The 19793-nt window shown below is 40.1% G+C and overlaps 1 protein-coding gene across 1 annotated transcript in view; it reads left to right on the forward strand.

Moving 5' to 3' along the window:
• The first annotated feature begins 510 nt into the window (after window positions 1-510).
• The window catches only part of LOC309444759 (uncharacterized protein), a 77100-nt gene continuing 57817 nt past the window's right edge, over window positions 511-19793 (forward strand). Inside the window, exon 1 of the mRNA XM_082062851.1 lies at window positions 511-757. The gene's annotated coding sequence lies outside the window, so the exon portion shown is untranslated. The remainder of the gene's footprint in view (window positions 758-19793) is intronic.

A 19793-nucleotide genomic window follows, 5' to 3' on the forward strand; every position in this document is an offset into this window, starting at 1 on the left:
CCCCTTTCCATCTTGATCCCCAGGAATGAGTCCCCCCTCAGTGTCCTCTTGTCCAGCTCCAGAGCCCCAGCTCCCTCAGCCTTTCCTCACACGGGAGATGCTCCACTCCCTGCAGCATCTTGGTGGCTCAAATCCATTTTTCTGCTACAACACTTTTCAGCTTTTGACTTTTCCATGCCTAAATGCCCCAATGTGCAATCGAATACCTCATTTGCACATATAGTCTATTCAATTAAAACACAAACAGCCCCCTACATACTTAATTAGTCATTTCTGTGTTCAGCAATCAGACTGACACCACATGCGCAACAGGACAGCACTTGTACACGTGCACACCCTGTAAAATATTACTTTAAGGCTGCTGTTTCAAAAGTCACTGCAATTCCTCAAGGTGAAACACCAACCACCACGCCATGGAGAACACGCTCCAAACCTGCCTCCTGTCAGACAACAGAAGACAGAACAGAACCGGGGAGGAGAAAAGCCCCACTAAATCTCTCTTACCCGAAATGGTAAGACAGATGTTTACAAGAATGGAGCGACGAACGGGAGCTGGTATGTCCGTCCCTCACCAGCCACCAAGGCCCGGCCAGAGCTGGGCGGGAAGGCGCGAGGAGCGGCGGCTCCATGCTGGGGAGCGCGGCCTCGGTGGGCCCGGGGGAACCGCCTCACAGGGCCGGGCCGGTGCTCCCGGCAGCTCTCAGACAAACACTTTGCCGGTCACGGTGAAAGGGAAAGGTCGGCGCGCCCGCCGCAGGTAACGAGCCGCCTTGACGGCTCCTCCCGCCCGAGGACAGCGGAGGGGCCGCGCTGAGCCCGCCCGGTGCCGCCGCCGGGGCTGAGGGGCAGGCGGCCCCGGGCTGTGCTGAGGGAGCGGTTGAAAAGCACCCGCTTTCTTGTGGGTGCCTCTGTATGTCAGCGGCCATGTAGTCACTGCTTTGTGGGGCTGGGGTCCCGTCCTAAGCGCTGTTTTGGGAAAAACAACCGATGGTGACATTTGGTGACAACCGGTGACAGGACAAGGGGCAATGGGTGCAAACTGGAACACAGGAGGTTCCACTGAAAGATGAGAAGAAACTTGTTGGGGTGAGGGTGGCAGAGCCTGGCCCAGGCTGCCCAGGGGGGTTGTGGAGTCTCCTTCTGTGCAGACATTCCAACCCGCCTGGACACCTTCCTGTGTAACCTCATCTGGGTGTTCCTGCTCCATGGGGGGATTGCACTGCATGAGCTTTCCAGGGCCCTTCAGCCCCTGACACTCTGGGATTCTGTGAAAAATTTGAGAAGAGAACATAGTTCACCGCAGTGACCGAGGTGAGGGAGCAGGAACAGCCCTGTGGGTCGGGGTGGCCCCACCGCTGCCTCCTCCTCGAGGAACTCCTGGTCTAGAGAAGGACAAGGAGTCACTGAGGCTCTTCTCAGGATGAATTTGTGATTCTCCCCCGAGCAGAGTGAAGGGGAAGGACGGAGGTGAAGGGGACGGGGGCGGGAAGGGCCAAAAGGCCTGTCTGAGCTTCCTGGGGAGCGCAGGGCTGAGCACCTGTGGTACACATGCGGGAGGGAAAGCGGGAATTCTGAAAGATAGTATATATGTGTATGGCTTATGTGAAGAGATATAAGTAAAACAAAAGAATAAAATGTAGGAACACTGCTGGTTTACAACAGGTATTCTAAGATGCTTTAATTCCACAAAAAATAGGTAGTATTTGTGTTTATCTGTTTGTAGATTTTCTCTCCTTGTTTAACTGACTGCAGATGTATGGCCCCATATTATAAAACTGTTACCGGTGTAGCATTGTCTTGGTGCAGGTTTGCATCAGGATCCAGAATTATTTTGTCAGTCCTTGAGTGTTGGGCCTCCTGAGTCCTTTGGTTTTGTAGTTTCCTTTTCTGTTGCAGTTGTTTCTCTTCTGCTTTAGTGATTAATCGTGTTGCTCTCCTAATAATAATAAAAGTGTCTCAGCAGGGCAGACAGTGCTCAGCTTTTAATGAGCTGGTCAGAGCTTTTATATCTAATTGGTAATGAAACAGGCTGTGACAAGAAAATTCCATACTCCAAGAGGAGTATCATGTTTCTGCATGGACAAAACATGACAGTTTTAGATGCCAGATGTTGAGTACTGCAGAGAAGAAAGCATGACAGGTTATGTGCAAACTCTTATGTAGAATAAGTGAGCAAAATGCTAGAACCCTTGTGTTAATGGAGGCTTCTGAATGTATCTTTGTGGTCCATAGGGAAGGCTGAAGGATGCAGCAAGGAGATGATGGATCAGCTACTGGCAGCCTTAAATTAAAGTCAGTCTCTCTCTGGACTTTAAAATGCACTTAGCATGTTTCATTTATAGGATATAAACAGCTAAGTAAAAGAATTTGAGTTATTTAAGTATCAATTTTGCTGACCTTCTTCATCAGTGTAACATTTTTCAAAACCAGTTATTACACCTTCAGACCATGTTACCAGACTATAATTGCCAAAGCTTTTTGTGAATGTCTACAACAGGTTTTACTAAACCAAAAATGTCTATGTAGTTCTTCACTATCAGTTGCCATGTATATAATATTCACTATTGAAACAAGTAGAATAATGTGGAGATTACAAAACTTGCAAAGCAGTAGAAGAGAACAATTTGGAAACAATTACAGATTATTTGGGCCTGTATTCGTGACTCTAATATGTTGGAATTTTGGATCAAAAATGGGCTAGTTTGATCTCTTTAATAGTTTTAATGATCTATAAACATCTATGATTTAAACCATTTAAATTTACTTGAGTGTTTTATCATTCAACAGCAGGGAAATTATGCTAATAGGATTATTGTCATATTAAAAATGATGCTAATTTGAGGCTTTAAGAATACAGATGTACAGCTCAAATGTTGTGTTCTCATTAGTTATGCAGTAGAACATGACATAAAATAGGTGTTTTGTCATTGCTACAAACAAAACGGCTTGAGTGAACAATAGATGGCACATCTTTTCGTTAGGGGAGGGAACATAGTTGTCAGGAAAAAAAAGAAGTGGCTCATAGGAAAACATAGTGAATAAAAGTAATAAGGGAAAGCTGTTGCTCATGGAAGGAAAAGGGGAAAAATGTGGCTTTCTGCTGTATTGTTGTTTGCTGGAGACAAAAACTCTAACGCTACCTCCCACATAGGAAAGCCTGGTTTTAATGAGTTACCTCCCCTAGTGCAGAAATAGTGTGAGCAAACTCTTTGTCATCTCAAAGATTGGCTGATTGATTTTCAGCTCCAAAAAATAACGTAGATGTGTTTGAAGGAGTAAGAAAGAAACTGCAGCTATTAGGTCTATATTGAAAAAGATCCTGGAGATCTGCTGCAGAAACCAGTAACTCAAAATGGCATAGCCACATTTGTTTACTGATACCTGGAAAGTAGCTTATTCTTTCAGGGGTCATTAAAAAACACCAAAGCTTTGTGGGGAATACTTTAGGATCAAGAAATGAGCCACAAAGTAATGTTCGTTTTGTGTTCATCAGTATTCTAGCAGAACCTTTCATAAATCTGGTTTGATTTATAAAGCAACAGAATAGTTTGAGAAATGCAGTGAATATTTTCACAAAATGGTAACCAAGCTGTGCAGATTTCACATTAGTTCTGTTCCAGGCTACTGATAGTTAGTGTTTATCCTTGGATAAGCAACCTATATTAATGAACTCTTGCTGCAGCGACATTGGCGTTGTTTTTGGAGGTGAGTTGGAGGGTGCGCTTGTGTAGCGGCTGCATCCCCTCCTCAGCTGAACTGTCACTGGGCAGGAATTTGGTTATCCACAGAGCTCACCTGGAGTGTCAGTTTTTAACACATTAAAGTGTTACTTGTAACATCGAATAGTTAGGTATTCTTTGAGGAAATAAGTAAAGGAAGAGAAACTACAAGTATCTTTTCATGGATGAGTTGTCTGTTTAATTTTCATTAATATCTTGCTAGTCCTTCCTCGACAAAACTTTTCCTCCTGATGAAATTTCATGTGCACCAATGCTATTTGGAATGCTTAATAACTGGAAAAAGGATACTATAAATAATGTTTTGTATTCTAATTTAGCTACAGATAAGTTTTTCATTGTTCTACAGTAAGACTCATTGGGAAGGTATGTAATATAATTTAAAAGCACAAAGCTGCTTTTGAACTTCTGAAAAAGTGGAAGCTTGCTTTTATATTGTAGTTAAGACTGATTTCCACAGCAAAAGCCAGGATAAATGTAACATTTTTCATTTTGAAAGCAAATGAGTAATGGAGTATGCCAAAACCACTTGATGCATCTGCTGTGCTAAGCGATAGATTTTTACTGTATGGGCACAGCTGTGTTAACTTGCATTTCTTGATGACTCCTCATTTTGGTAGGATCCTGCTGCCCGTTCATCCTTGAGCTGAAGTTTTTGTTCTTTAGTGCTTTTCCTTCAGGCAGAATTAGTATTCTGGGGGACATGAGAGAATAACACTTTTTGTAGAACTTCAGCTCTGAATTTCCTTGATCAAGAAGAGTGTCGAGCTGAAATTGTTGATATCCTGTGTGAACTATGTGATCTTCCTCCATTAGCTGCCAGCTTAAAATCCCCATCAGCTTCCCTGGGTGGAACGTAGTTTTGCTGCAGAAGCTCTTGCTCGTGATCCTGCGCTGTTGTTGTCCTTGTTACTCTTGATTCCGGGAATAAAAGCTGTGTCTCTGTTACTCACGACATGTCCAGTTTAAATAAGAAAAAAGAGGACAAGCAGAAAACAAGAGATGAAATATGCTTTTCTCCCTTTATTTTCATAACAGATCACTTTTAAAATTGGTATCTAGCAGTTGTTGTGCAGACATAAATCAGCTTGTCATTATCATCTTGGGTCTTTCATGTATTTTAGCAGGCAGGTTGCTGTTCCTGGGTAGTATTGAAAAGAACACAATATGCTTTTTGGGTTATTCTGGGAAGAATGTTTTTATAATTTAATTCAGTACAGTCATTCTTTCATATTTGTTATCTGGACATCTTGAACTTGATATTTCTCCAAACTTTCAGTAGTATACTTACTGACGCTTATGCTCTGTTGAAGGATTAGTGTAAACTAACCTAAACTAAACCTATTAGCCTCCATTTAGAATCATTCAGGTGCTGGAATTGAGTATTTCACTTGTGAATATTGATAGCTTTCTCCCTGACAGTTGGGATGCAAAAGATCTCCTTCACTTAAATAATTTGAATTAAATTATTTGGCTATCTCACTGGCAAATATGAGAGAACTATAGTTTAATTCATAATTTTTGCATATTTTCTGTACAATAAATTTAAATATACAACCCTTTACCTCCAAGTTACTGAAACATCATTGTTAATTTGAACCAAATTTTATAATATTACTGCAATTAGCTTACATATTACATTAAAACTGTTGCACTTGCAGATAGCGTATGCCTCAGTTTATGAGATTGTTACCCTTGAGGTTATGGGCCAGCTTGCACCTGGGAGATCATTTTAGATTAATTTACTCAAAATGTTGTGTTGTTTCCTTACTATGTGGCTTACATAGCTTGCCATTTTTCATTGAGGATCTCTTTGTTTTGGTGTAAGTTTCTAAAAGTGAATAAGTACTTGTATTATTTCAATGGTTCTAGAAGTAATGTTGCTTCTGGGGTGAAATAAAACAGTGTTTATCATATGTTTCTATTATTGTTTCCCTGTTCTGAAATGATCTTTTGAGTGGGTGTAGTTTTGAGGTTAATGCAAGTCCTGCTGTGTCCTCCTGTTTGATCTGGGAAATCTATGAGAAGTGAGAAAAAGCAAAGATCTTTGCCCAGACATGTGTAGTGGGATCTGTCCCGGCAGCAGCACCTTGTGCTGTGATTCAGCTGCTCTGGCTCAGCCTGTTGCTCAGGAGTGACCCGGTGCCGTTGAATTCAGCCTGTTTCAAACACTTCAGAGACAGTTCCCTTTCTGAAAAACATCATGTTTTACCACCTCAGCTTAGTGTTTAAAGAAGAAAATTTACCAGCTTTGTGTGTTGTCTTGTGTAAGTAAAATGCAGGAAGGTCATCTGCAGGATAAGGCTGATTTTGCTTGTCTCTTGGTAGAGGTGAGCGTTACTGTTCTCTGTATATGAGGTACTGTGACGGCACCTTCAAATAATGCTATGCGTTCAGTATCAAGTAGATTTCTGGTCCAAGTTTTTTAATGTGTGAATCCTTTGACCTGTATGGTGTTTAGAATATATGGTGAGGTCTATTTAAAAAAAAAAATTCAGACAGAGCTACGTTTTAGCTAATTTGCCAGAGAACCTTTTTTTATAGGGACATCTGTTCTGTGTGTGCTTGGCTGTATGTGTAACTGAATAATACAGTGCAACAGTTTTGCTTGCATAACTATGCAGTCTTACCGTGTTATATTTTAAGCTTATGTGATGCATGATAACCTCAAATCTGAATTTTTTTAGCTCTGACAGCCATTGTATGAATATACTGCATCACTATAAATGCATTATACAAATCATTATCTCCCAAATTGGGAGATATTTTTATGGAAGGCAGAAAATGTCTTTAACACTTGTACTAATCCTTTTGTTCAGGGTGACCTTCGGTTTGTATGGTCGGTTTATCTCTGTTACGTAGTTCTTGATTCCTGCTGGGTGATGAGTAAACCTGCTTGATCTCCATTGTGTGCTGAAAATGACTAACATGTGCTAGATATGGACAGAGGGCAAAGAGCCCAAGTGACAGGAAAACTGCAATTAATTTTATGAATTTATCAAAACTAGTTTCAAGTTATAGTGTGTGCTAATACAATAAAGATGAATTCTTGTGACTTGGAATTCTGCTGGAGAAGTTATTTTCTTCTATGGCTTAGCAACAATATTGAGAAATTCTGTTTGGACTTCCTTCACTAAATAAAAAGGTTTTAGGCTCTGTACTCCCAAATAATGTTGAGATGTGAATCTGTGGCTCCAGGGAACCTTGTTTTACAGCAAGTTTGTCAAAGATCTGGGCATCCTGTTTTGCCATGGGATCTGCGCATAGTTATTCAAACAATTACCACGTTGATAAACAATTTTCTGTGTGATGGCTGAGATGTCTTTAGGTAATGGGCACTGTGGAATTCAGTTCTTTCAGGCTCCATGTTGCAGTTCAGCAAAATAAAAAAATGCTGGTTCATGTGTTTTTTTTGTGCAGGAATTTCAGTAGGTAGTGAGTGAATGCCCTGACTCTTTAACTGTTTGAAGCAATAATCTTGTTTTTCAGATTTATTATAGCTTATGCCAAGTGACAAATGAAAGGCATATTTACATTGCTTTCCTATTTACAGAGGCATATTCTTTCCTCCCATTTTTTCCAGCTTTGGGCATTCGATAGATACTTAGAACTGTAAAACTAAGGCCTGGGCTTACAGTTTGTGGCCTCAGCTGTTTTTACCTGCTTTATTCTCACTTAAATGCAGGCAGTCCTGTCAAATAACTTTAATCCTGATCCAAGTTCTATTTTTAACTCACTTTAATCAATGTGATGGAACAATGCAAACACATCAGGGAAACCTTGAGGATAGGTTCAGGCTTTTTTTTTAAATGTCAGAACGCTTTTTCTACCTAAACATTTAATGGGTATTACATAGACCTGAGGATCTTCTATGTGGTTGTTTGGGTTCTTTTTTCAGGTTTTAGGTTTGTCTTCCAAATAATGTCTAAATAATATTTAACAAACAGATCAATACAGTGGAATACTGCATCTTGGCCAAAACTTATTGCTTGCTTCAGTCTTCGGTATCTTTAAATATATTTAGAAACATCTGGGTGTAACCAGGCTGCATGTAAAGTTACTTTATGTCTGACTGACAGCATTTACCTTGTAGGATTCCGAGGACAGACCTGAGCAGTGAGTGGGGTCCCCGATGCTGCCTGTGCCAGATAACAAGGTTGAATAAGTGTATGAGATGCACAGCAGGCACAGAGTCACAGCTAAAATCTGCATGAAATCAGAACTGAAAACTGTTATTTGTGCAGGAGGAATGGAAAAACAATTCACTGACAAGCAAATCTTAGTGTCACATGAGCAGCTACTGATTGATGTCGTTTCAAGTGCAGGTCAGAGAGGACGGGCTCCAAACCGAGATTGCTCTCAGGCTCTGTTGAACCCTGTGATGCAGGTTGAGTCTTCAGACAGTGGGTAATTTGACAAGCTCTGAAAATTGTCGTACTAGGGAGGATAGAATGAATTGCAAGTGTCCATGCTAGTTCTGAATTTTCTTGCTTTTGTGAGTGTAATTTTTGTATTTTAATGTGATCACTGCTACTCTGTAATAATAACTATAGATTAGATAGAGACATAAGTACTGAGGAAAAGGGCATTTAGTGCAATTTATAATTGTCTTATTCAAGTTCTTTTTTTGAAGGCATTCTGTCAGAACAGCTAGAAAGCTGAACAAAGAATGCATCAGAGCTGAATTGATGTAGTGTGCATGTTGATTACAATTAGAAAACTTTGTGGCTAGCATATATTAATTGGAACTTCTGCTGGAAATGATTTAAAGTGATCCATTTTTGTCAGTAACAGTGTACTTGAATTCTGTTGAGCTGTTTCCTTGATGTATGAAGACTGGCATTCTTATTGTTTTAGCCATATGGAGCGCATTATCCTGAGTGGATAAAGTGCTTCTGGTGGTTTTGTTTTGTATTGGTTTTATGTGAGATGTTTTTGTTGGGTCTTTTGTTGGTGGAAGTAGACCTTCTGATCACTTCGTTGCCAGTACTTTTTCATTTACAGCCTTTATTGTTGGAGAATTTGCACAGGGAGTTAGTGGAATAGTATATTTAATGCTTGGCAGTAAAGCTGAAGGCTGAATTGTCAATGATGAAGCTTTTAGTGCCAGGATGACTGCCAAAACAGGATTGCTGAGAAGCTGGATGGTCTCGCTTGGTGTCCAAATCAAGTTTCTACAAACAGTTATAGCATCTGAGGTATAATTTGTGCCTAACATAACTGTGCTGACAAAAGCTACTTGCTCCACACTTGGACGACCAAAAATAGGGTTGTGATGATGTGGCTAATTACAGCTTTCTCGTATCTGTGGTAAATGATTGTCATACAGATCAAGATGAGACATTATAATGTGAGCAAGGCCCAAGAATTTAGGTACCAGAAACCATATTATTAACCATATTATCTTATGTTAATAGCTTTGAAATATTTTCTTGGGTTTTGATACTGAGTAGGTATTCCTACTATTCTATGTGTAGTAATACTACTGCAGTAATAAAAATGGGAGAAATAAATTGTAGATGGGACAAGATTGCCTCTAATTTGGATTGATATTGATCAGTGGGAGTGATGTAAATTCTGTGTAACTCTTGTAATGCTCTGTGTCAAGCCAGATTAAGATGATGTTATGGTTACCATTTTATCTTCAGCTTTCATTAGAATTAATTTTTAAAGAAAATTTAAAATAATTTAAAGGATATTATTAGAGGTAACTTGTGACTCCAAGAACGTGTTACCATTCTAACCCAGCAACAGTCAGACTGGAATGTTGGCTCTGTAAACTGCAGCAGCAGTGCTATTCGAGCTCCGTGTGCTTGACGCGTCAGTGAAGGCATGATCTTGGGTTTTGCCTTAACTGTTGTGCCTGAGCCTTAGGGCTTCCACATTGTGGAGATGACATGTATAATTCATTATTGTTTATTATTTACATTCTCTTATGTCCATCACAGGGATAGGGTGAGGGTGATCAGGTAATCTGAGAAACAGGTCTAGTTTTCTAGAACATAGTTCTTGCTTCCTACAATGGCTCTTTGGTACTAAGGTCAGCAAACATCCTTCCTCTAGGTGTAAGGCAGTTTCAGATTATCTGTTTTATTTTACAGAAGACTACACTGTTCCTCAAAAAGAAGAAAAGGGGGAGGAAAAAACCCCCAAACACATAGACCTTATTGTGGTTTTAACAGTCAGAATGTTTTTGTCTTCCATCCTGTTAGATATTCTAACGTAGCTAGAAATGAAGTAGGGAAAAATTTCCCTTAATGGTATTGAGCTGTTCTATTGAACTGGAAATCAGAATCTGTATTTTAAACACAGACTGCATACGAAACAGGCTAAGAGAAGAAAGCAAGCAATACATGCTCAATTAAAAACTGTCATTGCATAGACAGTCTTTTAAGAGTTTTTCTAAAATAATTTGCTTCTAATACCTATAATTATCCACAAATAGTACATAAGCCTTAAGTCTTTGAGAAATATTTTTCCAAGCATGATTCCAGGAAAAAATGTTAATGTGAAGATGGTACTTAATTGAACTATCAGTTCCAATGATAAGCAATCATTTAAAACACAACTTCTTGTGCACTTAATAAGCAGAAAGGCATTTATTCTTGTTGATTAAAGCATCAGATCTGAACAAGCAGTTCCTACTGTAGTTATCTGTTTCCTTTAAGCAAATTTCTATATACATATAAATTCTCCAGAACTTGTATACAGCTACACTGCAGATGAAAAGCTTTTTCGGGGGCAATATGTTTGCTTTTGAAAGCTGCTCTTTCTACAATATTAAAATAAGCTTGACTATGATTGCTTTAGATTAACAGCTGTGTTTAGATTATATTTGTTCTGGTATAAAACCAATAAAGGTGAATCCAGTGGCTGAGTGTGCTGTATGGGTTTGAGAAGTTTCCTAGTTCTTGTTATAGCTCTCTTAATTAGCACAGTTCCAGGTGTGATCTTTGGTCCGTTAGATATTTTAACTGCATTTTCTTGCATAACATATACCTTTAGCCTACAGCTGCTCAGAACTAGAGCACCACTAACCCTGTGAGGAAGGTAAAGAGGCCAATAGTGTCATGTCTTTGAAGAAGATGCTTGAAAGCTGCCTCTCAAACTTAGACGATGTCAATGCTTTTGCATGGCCAGATGTAGCGTAGGACAAGGGAACTAAAGAATGTTTCTTTGCTGAAATATAGAACTGTTAGAAACAGAATGACCAGACTATGCCTCAGTGTCTTCTGCGTTATCTGTTTCACTGCAGCGCCCATTTCCAGTACTCTACCCAGATGAACTCCTGCCTGTAAGTGCCAGATCTTGTTTCTATTGAGACTGGCAGGTGAATCTACCACTAACCCTCGGTGACAATATACTCTTTTTTTAACAGCTATTTACAAGTATATTAAAATGATGAGGATTTGAGAACCTGATGAGCATTCTCAACAGTGAAATCTAACAGTAGGCTAAGCATATTTTTAGAAATAATACATAAGTTTTTGAGAAGACAGTCAAAATATCTGAGTCATTCCAGGCTGTGTCAAGATATCCTTTTAATCTGTGTTGGAATAGAATCAAGTCACGATTGCATTGACAACCTGGAAACTTAGAGAACTCTTTGGATTGATGTGTCCAGCTGTGTGACACATCAAAAATTTTAAGAGAAAGGTCTTGACCTTGAGGATATGAATGACTGGCAGCAGTGGGGAGGTAAGGTTTTACAGAATAACTAGACCAGACTTTGACACTTTGTACAAGGGTATAAAATTGAAAAATGACTGAAAAGCAATTTTTCAGAATAAGATAATTTGACAGAACAATTGGGAAAAGTGAATCTGTTAGAAGTTTTTATATAAACTCTGAGTAGCAGGCCACTCAGTGCAGAACACTCCGTGCTTCTGAAATGGGTTTTTTAAAGGTGAATAAGCCTAGAGATTAAGTGCTATTAAATTGCTGTGTCACTTCACTGATACATTTTTAATTTTATCCCAAGTTAAACAATACTTCTGTTTGTATCATCATGTTTTTACTAAACTGAGTTGTCTTTGAAAATCTTATTACTTTCTGATAATCACACTTTAGAGTAGCTGTGCTGTAGAACATTGTGATGAACACAAACTTAGTGTTGGTTCTTGTTGTCATTAACACTTTACTTGCTGGTAAAGAGACGATGCTGTTTAGCTCATGAAGCATCCTCCAGTTAGTAGAGCTCATTTAGGAATTAACCTGCATGTTGCTCCGAACTATGCAGGACAGATTGACAGTATAAGGAAGGATCAGGAAGATAACATTGAAGCCTGAATAAACCTTGTGTAGAAGGGATGCATCGCAAAGTTTGCGGTTACTCTTGTTTGGAGAAAGGTTTCATTCCTGGTTTTGGGTGAATTTGTCTTTTCCATGTCCATATAGGACCAAACATCTGACTGCATGCTAGTTAAAGGTATTTGCCCTATTTTCTTAGCAAAATTAATGTAAGTGACACTGAGATTTAAAGTTTGCAACAGTATTTGTATAAAATAATTCACCTTGTAAATATTTATGTGGAGTTTTAGACTAGTTTTGTTGCTGTGTTTTCAGAGTAATTACTACTTCTTTTTCTGTGTGCCCGGTTGTCTTTTTTATTCTCTGTACAGATTGCCAAGCTCGCTGAAATGTGCACAGTGCTAGAGGAATCATTTGAGGGGAGTTCCTCAAAGTATAAGAGACTGAAGATAGAAATCTGACGGATTTTTAGACTTTTAACATTTTCCTTTCCACCGAGGCCTGCCATGTAGGTGGGAACCTTCCTTTGAGGTACTTGTGTTCCTTTATGACTGAGACAATTGACCCAGATTGCTTAGTTGTCCGGCTAACATAGTAAGAATTGCTGAAAAGATAATTGAATGCCAAGTGCTGTAGTTGCATGTGTAGGTAAGTAGGAATGATTGAATTGGCTGTTCTTTGTACAATTAATTTCACAATTAAGAGACAGTTCGGTTTTTCTTTTGTTTATACTCTGATTAAGGCATAAAACCCCATAGTTTTATCAATGAGCGTTACAAATAATGTTTTTGAAGAAATTACAATTCAGCAGGTAGAGTTGAACAGAAGGGTTGTTACACTGAGCTAGTGTGTTCAAAAGCTATTTTTACCCCACTTTCTCATCTGAACCTCTGTATCTTTAAAGAGGTATTAGGTATTTATTATTGGAGAATCTAAGTCTAAACTCAGCCTGTTGTCAAGAAGCTTTGACATTGAAATCTCAGTTGGATCTTCCTAATTTTTTGCTCTCCTCAAGTCTTCTGTACCATATACTCTCCCATACATGATTAATATGGGCAAAAATATAAGAGCAGAAGAGCTTCTTCCTTCAAATTGCTGCTCCTTTGTAGCACTGAACAGAAGTGAACTTCAAGCTTCAGAAGTGAACTACAAGCTTCTCGAAGTGGAAGCTGGTGGTACATGAGGGAAAATGGGGTGCATAGGAAGACCAGAAGTGACAGTGTGCAAAAAGGATAAACATTTGGGTGCATATGAGAAAAGGAGACTGAAAATATGGAAGACAAGTTGGTAAGACTAGAAGGCAAGGGGAAGGAAGCATCTAGAGCTATTTAACGTGAAAATACTTAGAAGAAAGGCTATAATATGAAAAACCTACTTGTATCAGTTGCTGTGCTCTAAAACCAGAGTTGCACTGCTTAGTTGGGGAGGGAAGGAGATGAACTGAATTCATTGTCTTAATGATAAACTTAGCAGATGGGCAAAATGAATACATAATAAATTGTGCTTCATTTCTTACATAGACAGCACTTCCATGAAACATAACAATGTTATGCATTTTCTCCATCTGTTTCTACAAAAATAAATCTATTTCTTCTGTTTTCCCCCCTCCTCCTTCAAAACAATATTTGATTTGAATAGCATCTAAACTTGAAGGATATGGTTCTTGCCATAAGAGGTCTCAATCAAAGCCTTGTCATGAGTGGAAAGACCTGCCAGTATGGAATTGTGCCCGAAAATGTTATACAGATAGTTACAGAATTTTGAATTTTTAAAACATAGTATAGAATTTGTTAAGACATTTGGGTTTGGCTGGTTTGAGCTTCATTTAGGTGAGTAAGCTTTGGTGTCACAGGTGGCCTTTCTCGAAAATAATGTATTTTCCCAAGCACACACAGCAGGATTTGCAGCTTTACATACAACAACATTTTTGGTGTAAATGGTGAGTCATTTGTAGGAGCGCACCTGATATCTAATAAATGTTCATTGAAATAGCTTTGCTTTGTGCTATATTTACATGTTGAAGTATAGCAGCACAACTTATCTGCAAGTGGTAAAAGCAATTTGGTCCTAGTCGCAGTTTTCTGCAGTGGGTGACTCTGGGTTCACCAGCCATGGAAGGTGTAGAAGCCATTCACTCAACATCTGTGAGAGAATCCTCGTCAGGGTTATATGAAAGACTTGTGGAAGCAGGTTCTTAAAAGCTTTAAAAATTCATTATGATCTTAGTTGTAAAGGGTTGTTAACCTAAAGAAAAAAGCCTCATAAAAGAAGTTATATTTCTCAGAATTTTGCAAATGTATCTCTCTAATTAAAAATACTATGCCTGGAAGAACTGAAAAATTTTGTAAAATATGGATGAAGTTTAGCCATGCAGATACCTTCATTAAATGCAAAACCTTCTACAGTATCTGTTAGCTTTTATATAAGTGCTCTAAATTTGGTCCTGGCAGATTTAGGTTTTTTGCATCAGTTTCATGCCATGTATCCAAAATAAAGACTCCCACTTCTTCAGTGAATCATGGATGTGTCTTAACATTTTATGGCTATGACTGTAGTATGTTATAATGGAAGCTGTGTTCTGTAACTACTGTGGTGGTCTCCCTTCCCCTCTCCCCCCCCTTTTTTTTAATATAACAAAATTCAAGCTGAAATCTAGAAACAGATGCTTGCCCCTGATGCTCTGTGAGAAACCGCAGCTCCGGTTCAGATGTGCTCCTATCTGTGAAGAGTTCAGCACCTGAGAGCTCTGCGTTCCCACGGGGTTTTCTATCCATATGGGAACTGCTAGGCTGTCGGTATTGGCAAAGATCTCTGAACAATACCGGTTTCTGGAGAAAATGACAGGTTCAAAAATACCTTCTTTTGTGTCTAAATGAAGTTACATTGGATGTTGTTGTATGGAAAGACTTTATGATTATGTAAACAGCTACAGCTCTGGTGTTGTTTGTTTTTAAAAAGGCATTTAGTCAATATAACTTGCTGTTTTTCACAGTGGGATTGTATTGATACTGATCTTGATTTCTTGCTATAGTTTATAAATCTAGTTTATAAACCAACGCATTTTCTTTTATTTTTAATTTATTGTGAACAAGAGTAATGCAGCACAGTAATCCAAAAAGCATCCTGTGCAAAACATTTATTAAGAACTATACTATGCTGTCTAAAAGTAATTCTAATGGGGTTTGTGCTTAGCTACATCCAACTCTTCATAAAGAGTCCTTAATACCATACATTCAGCCTTGCAATTGAAGAGGCTCAAGAAAATATATACAAAGGCACAAAGACATTTTATTCATTGGAGTGTTACCCTTTGTGATGTGAATGAAGAATAAGTCTTACTGAAATTGTAATTGCCTGTGTCTTTTTTATTTTTCAATGCTAATTCATCTTTACATTGACTGTTTCTATCCCTATGAACCGTTGATCTTTTTAGAAGACATTGAAAACCACTTATAACCATATGCATTAGACCATATGCAAAATATTTAACTTCTCATCAAGAACGATGCGTTACAGCCTTTGACAATGTGACTTCTCAAGTGAACTTGCTTAATATTTGTGTTCTAGATGTGGCACCATCCTGTGGCCTACACTTGTGGCATAAAGGTCTTTACTTCTCTGTTTAGGTGCTCACCACACCTGTATGGAAGGACAGATCATCACTGTGGTGAATGGAGTCAAATCCAGTTGGCAGCCAGTGACGAGTGGTGTCCCCAGGGCTCAGTACTGGGGCCTGTTCTGTTTAATCTCTTTATCAACGGTTTGGACGAGGAGATGGAGTTCACCCTCAGTGAGTTTGCAGATGACACCAGGCTGGGTGGGAGTGTTGATGTGCTGGAGGGTGGGAAGGCCATCCAGAGGGATCTGGAGCAGCTGGATCAATGTGCTGAGGCCAGTTGTCTGAGGTTCAACAAGGCCAAGTGCCGGGTCCTGCCCTTGGGTCACAACAACCCCATGAACGCTGCAGGCTGGGGAAGAGCGGCTGGAAAAGGCCCTGGGGGTGTTGGTTACAGCGGCTGAGCATGAGCCAGCGTGTGCCCAGGTGGCCAAGAGGCCACCAGCATCCTGGCTGGTACCAGCACTGGTGTGGCCAGCAGGCCCAGGGCAGTGACCGTCCCTGTGCTGGGACATGGGGAGGAAAAGCCTCAAATCCTAGGGGCAGTTCTGGGCCCATCACTACTTCATCACCGTGTTTCAGTATTTAAAGGTGGTTGCAAAGAAGACAGAGACTCCCTTTGGACAAGGAGTCCCGTGGAAAAGCCGTGGGGCGATGGGGACAAGTTACTCCTGGGGAGATTCCCATTGACACGCAGGGAAACTTTTCCCCATGAGAACAATCAGCCCTTGGAATCGTCTCCCCGGGGCAGTGGTGGGTTCCCAACATGGGGCACTTGGAAGATGCAGCTGGACAGGGGCTGGGCCAGCTTGGCCAGACCGGGCTTGTGCCAGGACAGCTTGGGCCGGGTGATCCCTGTGGTCCCTGGCAACATGGGATTCGATGATTCCAAGTTACGTGAAGTATTTTGAACCTGAGATTCAGTAGCATCTGTCAGCTGAGGAAGAATACTGTAACTGTAGTCAAAATCAATATTTCCACGAACGTGTCTATAAAGTGAGTTGTATTAATACACTGGGACATACCGATGATTTCAGCGGGACTTGTCAACTGCTAATTAATGAGACTTCTGAACTGGTTCTCCTCGGGCTACCTAATATAACCTAGGAAAGCTTCTAGGTTTTCCGTGCTTGGTGTAGGCCATAGAGCAAGAATCCTGTAGACCATCAGGGGCCTAATGTTTGAATGAACAAGGTTCTCCTATGGTTTCACTGCTATGTAACACTTCATAGCACAGTTCAGATGGATACCAAAAATGACGTATTAGGTAGAAGTCAAAATTGTATGATGAAGGAAATGGAAGATCATGAGAGCAGCAGGAAACACGATAGTAACGGATTTTATGCTTGTAAAAGAAACAAGTTAAAAATGGGAACAAATATAGTTTAGGGAGGAAGGTTTTATACAAATGGAAAGAAGAGTGTTATTGAAAGATTAAGTGCAGTGACCCCAAGTGGCTAAGAATCACCTAGTGACTATCATTGCTTACAAAATTTTGCCCGTTGCTTTCTTATTCCTCCGAAAGAAGCGTGGGATGCGCAGAGAGATCTAGTGTGGAGATTCACATGTTGTGCACCCATCTCCTGCGGGTGTGTACAGCTGCTCCCCTCCCGCTGCAGGTTCCCTCTCCTGTGTGCTGCTGATTGCAAAGGGAAGAGTCAACTGGCATAGTATAACATATATAACTCTTTACTTCAGTCACAGATTCAACCACTCTTTTACTGGGAGTTTAATTTCTATGCATTTAATTTATAGGAATCTAGTCCCCAAGGCCCTGCCTTTTGGAAAGAAAAAGCCTTAAAAGGTCACTTGACAAAAACTTCAAGGCATTGGAGATTAAAAGTATTTAAACTCGGAAAGAAATAGAGATATATTAAGAACTTATTTTATATTTCCTGAGTTAAATGAAAATCTGCCTGTTGTCTTTCTCCCGTTCTTCTGCTGAATTCACTTGAGTGAATTTGTGATGAGGTCAGGGGTTTGGCTGGTGCTTTATTAAGCACAGTACATGGCCCGGCCTTCTGTGATTCAAGAATTGTAAAAATTTCAAATAAGAAGTCCATTAAATTTTTTAGTTCTATTTTAGTAATAAGGCCGTAAGGAACCGAGAACTAAAATCAGACCTCACATTTTGATTAATTGTGCGGTAAATCAAGGAGAAGGTGAAAAATGACCTTCACTGGGAGTGCTTTGCTTCCCCGTGCAAAAGAGAAGAATCAAATTATGATTTTTGTTTTCCCCCTCCCTTTAAGTGGAGAGAAGATCATTCATGCGGGAAAGAGGGTTTTTTTCTTGCTTCCCAGAAGTAATTGTGCATTCTAGTAGAAGTACACTTTATGCTGGAATGTTTTATACTAGACAAGAAGCTTTTTGTTCCAGATGGAGCAGTTTTATGTGTAGGCTGAGGATCCCTCACAACTGGGGAGCAGCTTTGGAAGCTTTCCTGAAGTACCAGAAATGGTCCTTGTGTCATCCTTGCTCAAGTTGAGAAGGAAGACGGGAAGGAAGGATAGGGGAAAAGCAGAGCTATAATATTTGTATGTGTTTGGTTAATTTTTGTTTTGTCATTGATCTGGGAAGTAAAACAGCCCTGAAGATACTATGGGGCCACAGTGCGCCACTTACTCCAATATGATCTAGTGCTGTGGATGTTTGAAATAGTGCAAGATAGCCCAAGTCGTTGTGTTGGTGGTGTTTGGTTTGTTTAGTGAATTTTTTTCTTAATATATATAATAATACTGGGACAGCAGCATAACACTGATAATGATCACAGGTCACACGGCACTGTGGCCAAGGCAAAATACTCCAGGTAACTGGGCTGCCTGTTTCCCTCCATACATAACACTGCTTGGCTGAACCGCTGTGTCTGCACTTCATGTGAAGCTGTCAGGGTCAGCACTGGGTTGCACATCACTCCTTCGGTTATTTTCGGACTAGAGAATTGATGACCATTTCTGGGTTTGCCTTTGGGATTCGGCTGTCACTCTGGGTTTCCTAATAGCTGTCTGTCCGGGCAGCAGTGACACATATTAACTGCTTATTCGGAAATTCCACATTCAACTTGAGCTGGTTGATACATTGTTAACCTGAAAAGCTAATGAGGTAGGTTTACTTGACTCTATTCCATTGTAATTCTTAAAATGCAGATTATATATTTGGTTAAAATGTGTTTGTAAGCAATGCAAGAAATATCTGTTCACTGGGGCTTGAGTGTGTAACAGCTCCATTTGTATGTCACATTTATTATACTTCATTAGTATCGTATCAGTAGTACTCAAATGGTGGAAACGATGCTAATGAAACTGCTCATTGTCAGTTACTGCAAACCAAGGGAATAAGGTCGGTTACAAGAGGAGGGGTCTGTCCAAGTCAGGAGAGATCAGATAACAGTGAAAAACATACCCCGTAAAAGAGCAAGACCAGTTCTGGGGGTTCTTCCCACTGTTTCTGTGTGGCACCAGCTCCGGTTTGAGAATTCTTACTGCAGGATTTTGATGATCCAAGAAGGAGCCTGTGTGACTACAGAGCTTCCTTAGGACTTCTCCAAAAAGTGGAGTGTCTGTGAGAAGGATGTGGTGGTGGAACTCCTTGTTTTCTTTCATTTACAGTACCTTACACATAGATACGTATCTCAGTTTTCAGTTTTATGTTTGTCGAGGGTTAAGATTGTGGGGTGACAATAAAACCCTGGCAGATGTATTGTTAACCTCCTCTCCCCCCCCCACTTCCCCCTTTTGCCCCTCCCTCTCCCCCCTTCCACTCAGCACAGGCGATCGGGAGGGAAAGAAGGACAGAGAGAAGAGAGTTGGAAAAAATTAAAGATGTTTTACTAATGCTACTAATAAGGATAGAGAAAATAATACAAAATATACAAAACCAATCTTGAAAGTCTCAGCAACTGCAGAGCCGGCACCCGAAGTCCTGGACTGGACTCTGCAGCCAACCGGAGCTGGATTCAGTCTGTCACTGGCCTCAGTTTGCAGGGACGACTCGCAAGGTCCTCTCCTAATGTCGCCATAAGGAAAAAGGGATGAGATCCTTGTGGTCTCCCACTTTTATATGAAGTATTCACGTGAATGGAATGTTATACACAGTTGGTCAGTTTCTTAGTCACTTGTTTCTCGTCGCCCCTCTCGTGAGATGTCCATCCATGCTTATCAATAAGTTTGCATTCCATTGCTAGGTTTACC

The sequence above is a fragment of the Streptopelia decaocto genome, assembly GCF_964273445.1.
Source record: "Streptopelia decaocto genome assembly, chromosome: 11".
NCBI lineage: Eukaryota > Metazoa > Chordata > Aves > Columbiformes > Columbidae > Streptopelia > Streptopelia decaocto.